At 34.9% G+C, this 8,901-nt stretch overlaps 1 protein-coding gene across 4 annotated transcripts in view; it reads left to right on the top strand.

Moving 5' to 3' along the window:
- LOC145258297 (WD repeat-containing protein 7-like) overlaps positions 1-8,901 on the top strand; it is a 224,915-nt gene that overhangs the window by 64,171 nt on the left and 151,843 nt on the right. The window lies entirely within an intron of this gene.

The following is an 8,901-nucleotide window of genomic DNA, read 5'->3' as shown; positions in this document are numbered from 1 at the left end:
CTTCTTTCTTTGGAGTTCCAAATCCCAAGTTATCTTGATTAATAAACTCAAACATTCCGTGTGTCCATATCAACAAAACCTTTTTTTTTTTTTTTCTATTATTGATATCAATTAAAAAAAAACAACACTTTGTTGGTATTGACACGTGGGAGGCTTGAATGATGTTTTATTTGTTCATTTAATATATGTGTGGAAATGTTTCCGCTATTTAAAAAAAAAAAAAATTCTTTTCAGTTTATGGTTAAATCGTGTTGACGCACAATTAAAGTTAAGCAACATTGAACCTGGTCAATACTTACATGAGACTACTGAAAATAAGCTAATGTATTCTGATTTAGTATACTTTCAAGCAGATTATGTTTAGGCAAATGAATTACTAATTTGGATTATTTAGATTAGTGTTCTCACTCTGGATGTGAAAATAACATGTAAGATGAGAATGATAATCTGAATAATCTAAATCCAAATTGTCAATCCTCATCTCAAAAATTCTGAAACATAATGATTACATTTGTATCACACTTTTGTTATTCTATCTTTTTCTCTAAACTATTGGGCCGATCTGGCTGAAATTTTGTATGAACGTTTATTATAAGAAGATGCAGTGAACTCAGAATTATGGTATCCGTTTGACGTACAGTTAGGAATTAATAGGGATTAGTTACTACAATGCTACATTTACTCTGAAACTACTGTGCCAATCTGGCTAAAATGTTTTATGATCATTTGCTATAACAAGGTACAGCAAACTAAGTATTATGATATCCATTCGATTCACAGTTAGGGAATAATAAGGATTAAAATTTAATCATATTCAACGATCAATTTGGTCTAAAGCACTTCGTCATTAAATGGTTAAATAATTTGTATGATTATTTGTATTATTCAGAATAGTGTTTTTATTTTGGATGTTATTGTCTTCAGCTGTGATACTGAAAATGCAGTTATAAATTATTTAAGACTTTTATTTAGTCATGGCTGATGAAATTAAAGTAAGTTATCCTAGTGGATTAAATGAACGGTTCTATTCAAAATTCCATACAGATAAGATGCACTTGAAGACGATTAGAGATTATATTGACTGAAATGTGATAATAACATCCAAGCTAATAAAGTAATCTGAATAATGCAAATATCAACCGTAGTTTAAAAAATTCTGCAAATATCAACTGAGTAGTGGTTGATGGACAGAAATCAGAAGCTCTTAGTATTAATGCTGGAGTCTTTCAGAGGTCCATCCTGGGCCAACTCTCTTCCTGATCTACATTAATGATCTTCCAAATCACATCCTTACATCATTCGTAGACATCTATGCTGATGACACTACTATCTATGGTAGCACATCTAAGACAGTAAATGACAAGTTCTCTCTGATTCTCTTTCCTCTGATCTTGAGCAAGTGGTACAATGGGGAAAGAGGTGGCTTGTTATTTTTAATGCATCTAAAACCAAACTTTTATCTTTACATCATCAACACTCTGATCCCCATCTGCCATCAATTGAAATGAATGACTCTCGTCTTGGGGAGGCCTCATATTTTGACAAGCTTCTGGGCTTGACCTTTACTCCTGATCTTCAATGGAACACATACATTAAATCTGTTGCCAAGGCCGTTGGAAAAATGGTGGGATTCTTCTATTGATCCAGTAGATATCTCATTGCTGATGCAATTCTCTATCTATATAAGAGCCAGGTACGTCCAAGGATGGAGTACTGTTGCCATATCTGGGCAGGAGCTGCTAAAAAGAACTTATCCTGCCTTGATAGAGTTCAAAATAGACTTCGTAGCCTTGTGGGGGATGTCCTTTTCTCTTCCTTGCAATCTCTTTCTCACAGAAGAGATGTTGCGAGTTTGTCTTTGCTTTATCGTTATTTTCATGGCAGGTGCTCAGCTGAGCTCCATTCTATGGTCCCCCCTCGCCAAACTTTGACAAGAAACACTCTATCTAGCAGAAAACACTATCACTAGTTTCCCCTACTCTTTACCTGTGCCTAAACCTAAGCATAGATTCCATGAGCAAAGCTTAGAATTGCACGCCTATGGAATTGTCTTCCGTTTTTCTGCTTTCCAGCTGACTACCATGTGGTTGTCTTCAAGTCTAACGTAAATAAGTTTTTGATGAGCCGTTCCATCTAAGTTAACAAATTTACCGAATCTCCATTACTAACGGTTACTAGATTGTCCAGTTTCTACTGTTCACTCTTTAACCCTTATCCTCGAGTGGCCTCTTGGCCTTGATAAGTGATGATGCCTATGTAAAAAAAAAAAAACAAAAAAAAAAACCTAGTTTAAAAAATAATGCAAATATCAACTGTAGTTTAAAAATTAATGCAAATATCAACCGTAGTTTAAAAAATTTTGAAAATTATTCTAATATAATATCACTTCGAACAGGTTATGGTAAAATAAAATTGTAAACACTAAATTCTACATATGGCAGATGCAACAAATTTCATTTGCAGCACGTTGAAATTCAAAATTCTGCTTAAAATTGTTTTTAATGTCTATGATATTTTTAGCTTACACTTAAATCATGTTAATGTGCTGTTAACGTTAAGCAACGTGATGTTGTTAGTCTCAGTCTTTTCTATAAATACTATTATGGCATGTGTTCTCCAGAATTGTCTTATTTATTCTTTGCTTCCTTTGTTCCAGCTTGTTTGACGTATTGATCTAGTGGTCGCCATCAATTCATTGTTTTAATACCACATTGTAATTGTTTTATTTAAGTAGCTTCTTTCTAAGAACTATCAGGTTGTGGAACTCCCTTCCTACTCATTGTTTTCCGCCTACCTACAATTTTGATCTTTTCAAGACTAAGGTCAATAGGCATCTCCTGTCTTTGCGATAATCATCTTTTGTTTTTATTAGCTCCTTACATCAAGTGGCTTCACGTCTTGTTTAGACGATTTCTGTAAAAAAAAAAAAAAAAAAAAATTAATTACCATGGAAACACAATTGACTACTGGCATGATTATTTACCACATGAGTCTTAAGCCATTTTACATAATGGCAGGGATCTCATCGTATGCGAGGGTGGTAAGTGGCAGCATGAAACGCATGTCCGGCTGGTAAGGCTGTGAGACATTTATGACGAAATGTTAAAATGATCCTGCTTTCTGCACATCAGATGGATAAAATTGGTAGTCGTATTATAAAGATTTCCATGAGAAATTGTGTTGCAAAGTGACGTCTCAACTGATGTGATGGCATCTGTAATGTTTCTAGAGTATGTCTCTCATCAATGTCAAAGATTCAATAAATTCACTTATCTTTGCAACACTGTTGAAAAAAAAAACAGCTACGAACAAATTTATATCATGCAGGGATCTCATTTTATGGGAGAATATATACATAAAACATACATGTCTGTACTCATGTTAGGCTGCGAGATGTCTACAACAAAATGTCAAGATTCTGGCTGCCACACATCGGATGGAGAAAACTGCCAGATTCATTGCAAATGTTTCCATAAAAAATTGTGTTACACGACAAGGTCTCAACCGAGACAGCATTGTCATCTGCTGTGAGTAATTCTGTAACGCTTTCAATAACAAAATATTTGGAGAGAATGGATTCAGGATAGAGAGAGACTAATGTTATCTTAACTAATCATTTACTTTCTACTAAACTGACATGAGTAACGCACATGGACGGAGACGTCGGTAACATTCGCTGAGATTATCAGTTTTCTATGTCAATGGCAGTGCCTCATTCACACGGCTTCCACAAAGAGACTAAACTCTTTTTCTCTCAACTTGTAAACATTCTTCATTGTTTGACTGTTTTGTCTACCATTTGACCTTTGCTCCGTGCCGCAACTTTCCGTCATTCATCTTTGGGAATGATTCTGTTTGCAGATTTAAGTTATCATCAAATTCACTAAATGTGTCCATTTTCAAAGTTCACACTAGTTAACATAATTGTCATTGACATAGTGTCCCTAATATGTAACAACCTGAAACAATCCAAAGTGTATCCGCAAAGATGATGATTACCCAAAGCCATAGAGTAGGCCACTTAAGATTTGGGGAAGGGGAATCGGTTCATGATAATCTGATTCTAGCTAATGGCAAAATCGAAATGACAATCGAGAGGAGAAGTTGGAAGTCATTCACGAAACGTATAATCTCAGCATGTATCAAGACGACAAAAAAATGGAACTAATATAAATGTTGTAAGCAAAACATCTGCCCAGGTGTGTTGACAACATTTGTTTGCAAAAATGTCTAAAAAAAATAACAGATTTTCTTCATTAAATGTGGATTAGTTTATTTTTATATATTCTAATTGGAATTTATCATTGAGATGAGTATTTATTTATTATTTTTTTTTATTGCGGACTATTATCCTTCTCTTTTTAGTTGTTGTTTCACAACGTTTCAACCAACTATTCCTCTGACCTGACGAAGGCCAGAGGAATTGTTGGCTGAAACGTCGTGAAGCAACAACAACTAAAAAGATGAGGATAAAATACATTCAGTTTGTCTTTACAACTTATTATTCTGTTGATTTCACCTGATGAACTTGACTTTTGCTTTGGTGACAACCTTGGCGCGACTTCAGAACTCGTAGCAGGTCTTTATTACTGTCTCCTTACTTGGGCCTCCAGAAAGCTAATGATGTTGACCTTTAGCTCATCCATTATGTTACAGCTAGATCTGTTGGTGTCTTATTCTACTGCACCTTACACACAAAGAGGTCAATGTCAGTCGAGCCAGATGTCAGCCGAGCTGTGTCACCAACAAAACTCTCTGACATTCATGCCTGGATCTTTTGGTTAATATGGGAGGGTGTTCAGTCTTGCTATATATGGCGTAATCATGTTGACACAGACTGGCTTACATTAAGTCCCTGTGGTTAAGCAACATTGAGCATGCTCAGTACTAAAATGGGTGGCCATTTTGGAATACCAAGTGCTGTATGTGCCTTCTGTTTATGTTAGTTTTCTTTTTGTTCTGGATTTCTCCTTGCCACTGGAATCAGACACTGCCAACTCAGGAAGGGTGTAGTTAGGGATTACACAACCCTGGCTTCACAATTATGTGAAATATGAAATACTATTTTTATTTCTCCTATTTTATTAGTTTTAGTATCCTTATTATATTTAATTTCAATGTTAACATACCTACAAGCTTTTTTTAGATCTATAAACATTACTTAATTTATGAAATACTTTTGATTAATTCAATTATTATTAAATTCAATAGAGCTAGAAATGTTTTATAATGGACTAGCAGGGTGGGGGGGGTATCCGGCGTTGCCCGGGTGTTTTTAGGTGTGTATATGGGGGGGGGGATAAGTAATAACCCTGAAACGATGCTAAAAAATTGGAAAAACCAAATCCCCCCCCCAAAAAAACAGCGAAAAAAAAAATGCTGTGTGTATAGGGGGTGGGGGGAAGTAAACTAAAGAATAAGCGAAGTAAAAAAAATAAAGAAACGTTGCCCGCGTGTCTAAAGATGTAAAATAAAAAAAAAATAGTTTTGGTCGTGAAGCTGGATTGAACCCGGAACGCGGAGGTGAAACTAACTTCAACCACTTAACTGTCTAGGCTAAGAGTAAGAGGAATTGATTATAGCGTTAAAATTGACAGATAGCCACTAAATGAGGTCATCGCGGGAGCGTTACGAGATGATGTAGATTTCGTTTCCTGTCTAGACATCTCTCTCTCTCTGTGTTTGCGTTTGTGTATGTGTGTGTCTCTCTCTCTCTCACTTCGTCTTCCTTACTCTAAAGACTCTAAATGGCGTCTGGCTGTTTTTTTTTTTTTTGTAAAAACTTTGATCGTTAATATTTTTTGTAAGCGTATTTTTTTTTTTTACTTCACATTTTTGGCTTGTTATTTTTCGTTTAACTATCGTATCTAACTATTTTGAATGTGCTAATAACTTTGGTAACGTTGCCATAGCGTAGAATTTCATAGTTTAGCTTGTGTAAGGGTTAATTTTTTTTCTACCGATAACATGTTTTTGTAAATTCAGACTGCCATTAGAGCTTGCTGACATCAAGATTACATGACATGACTCAGTGGGTTTTAAATACAAGTTGACCCAAAATAAATGGCCCCGTAGATGTAGAAGAGTTGGCGCCCATATTTTTTTGGGCAGTTAAATCGATTTAAAAATATGTAATGTTAAACATTAAAATGTCACTTTTTTTGGCCCCCCCCCCCTGCAGAAAATCGATCAGTTGACGCACTTCTGATGGTCCTTTTGGGCTAATTTTTCGATATTTTTCGTCCGGAGGGTGGGGCTTTAATATGATACCAAGTTTGTGAATTTTTGTTCCGTCGGTCAAAAGTTTTTAGCAGACACACAAACATACATACATACATGCATACATACATGTTCGCTTTTATATATATAGACTAGCGAGGGGTACCCGGCGTTGCCCGGGTGTTTTTCGGGGTATGTGAAAAAAGACATGTACCCGTGAAAAAAAAACGAAGCCTTCACGACGCGCAGTTGGAAAAGTGTTAAAAAAAAAAAAACAGGTGCGCGTTTTTGATTGACGTGACAGGGATAGGTATTCAGCAGTAAGCATTTAGTGCGGGACAGTTTTGAATGAGGTGAATAAATCGGTTTGTTTGTTTTTAAAATCCCGCTCCCTGTTTATTAGGAGGAGCGAAATGAAAGCTACAGTCTGATATGACAAAGTCGACATTGAACAAACGTTACTTAGCTCTCTTGAGACAACTGGCTTTCGGCCTGTGATTAGAGTCAAGTTTCGCTTTTTTTTTATACCGAAAACCGAATGTAAGCGTGCCGATGCGGGAAATGTGGAATAATTAACGTTTGAAAGTCAATAAAATTAAATAGACAGGCGAGCTCCATGGATAACTCTGAGATATTACAATTTATAGATGATATAAAAAGTTTTAAGAAGTTGTGAAGTGAGCAAGCGCTTCTTTGAAAGAAGCCTTTCGTGGACATCGAGGAAAAGCGAACATACATACACACATACATTTTCGCTTTTATATATATAGATGAACTGGTTGGATTGATGGTGTACATATGTTGTTTGGTATTTTCTTTTATATATGCTTCATATTTAATTTGATCTAAACTGAGGATAATATCCGAGCGAATTGTTGATTTTATACCTCAACTTTTAGGCCTAATTTTTTTATTTCATTACATATAATTTTTCCTGAAGTTTTTACCTTTTGACCTTCTTTGAGTCCCTTATTATATTCAGGCCAGCATCCCTATATAAACCAATATAATTTTCAAATATATTTGTCAATGTGTATAGAATATGTATACCTCCAAATTCTGAAGGTTGAGCTGAATCTAAAAATTCCATCATTATATTGAAAGTTTGTCATTTCAGTATTTATCTGTTGATTATTTTGATTAATCATTATTGATCTTTTACACTTCTAAATGATATCGATTTCATTTATATAAATGCTAAATTTAAAGTAATGTTGAAGAGTTCGTTAGAGATAAAATTTATAATCTTAGAATCACGTCGGAGCTAGGGTTGAACTCATTATGTGGACAGATCAACAACTGCCGAGTAAACATGAAAACCTATTTAATAAAGAGTGCTACCCAATATTAGAATATTCTAAGACCCTCAATCTTCAACAACTGCCGAGTAAACATGAAAACCTATTTAATAAAGAGTGCTACCCAATATTAGAATATTCTAAGACCCTCAATCTTCAACAACTGCCGAGTAAACATGAAAACCTATTTAATAAAGAGTGCTACCCAATATTAGAATATTCTAAGACCCTCAATCTTCAACAACTGCCGAGTAAACATGAAAACCTATTTAATAAAGAGTGCTACCCAATATTAGAATATTCTAAGACCCTCAATCTTCAACAACTGCCGAGTAAACATGAAAACCTATTTAATAAAGAGTGCTACCCAATATTAGAATATTCTAAGACCCTCAATCTTTCTTGGAGGTACTGGAGTCTTTAAGATTTTTCTAAATCTTTCTATTTCCTTTTTTGTTGTGGATTTTTGTGAAAGAAAATCTTTCTAAAATGATCTCTATATTTAGGGAAGATAAATTAAAATCCCATGACAACTGCTAATAACATTATAAACGATAACAAGTAAAAATGAAATCAAAGTTTAATATGTCAACTTAAATGCTATTCAAGTCCAACTTTAAAATCTCACAATAGAATTTTATCTAATTATGGAATTAGATGTGTGTATGTATTTGTTTTTATATACAGGATTAGACCTCTTCAAAATTGACCTTTTTCTTCAAGCATATGGAAACTGCTATTATTCCCATTCTCCAAGGTCTAAATTAGCTAAATATACCAGTTATTGTGATCTTGGACCTTGGCTATGCCTGCCTCAAGAGCCATGTAATTTTATTGTTGACGTTTTTAAAAAACGCTGCAAAATCTGGGATATTATGTCCTTATTTTCATTGTAGCTTTCCAGAGGTTGATTCTATAGCATTGAAAGTGGTACCAAATGAAAGCTAATAAAATTTTCTTGCATATGGTAATAAGCACAATAAAACACATGAACACCTGTGTAAATTTTAACTACAAAAAAATCAGTTTGGTAGTATGATAGCACTGCACTGACACATATATTGCATAAGAAACTGTCCGATAGGATGTTACCAATACATGTATTATCACTTGTTCAATGTGGCTTTTTCGAAACTGTCAAATTTTTTCCTGTGGTACTCCACAACTTGTAGTAAGCAGCTTCTTTGCTCTGGGTCACTTGTGATCTGAGTTGCAAAGTCACTCATTAGTTTCACAACTCTCTCAGCCACATCATTGGTCACTTTCACTGACCTCACAAACTTCTGTGCATTCCTGTAGCTGTCATTGTCTTCCTAGGTGTCAGCAGGAGTAGTGAGCCAGTCACATTTCACTCGAAGAGCATCAAACAGAAAGTGAGACTCTG

This window comes from Euprymna scolopes, chromosome 33 (genome assembly GCF_053919585.1).
Source record: "Euprymna scolopes isolate OS-2025 chromosome 33, ASM5391958v1, whole genome shotgun sequence".
Taxonomy (NCBI): Eukaryota; Metazoa; Mollusca; class Cephalopoda; order Sepiida; family Sepiolidae; genus Euprymna; species Euprymna scolopes.
Note: the sequence above shows the minus strand (reverse complement) of the source record. Positions and strands in the feature narration are given on the sequence as shown.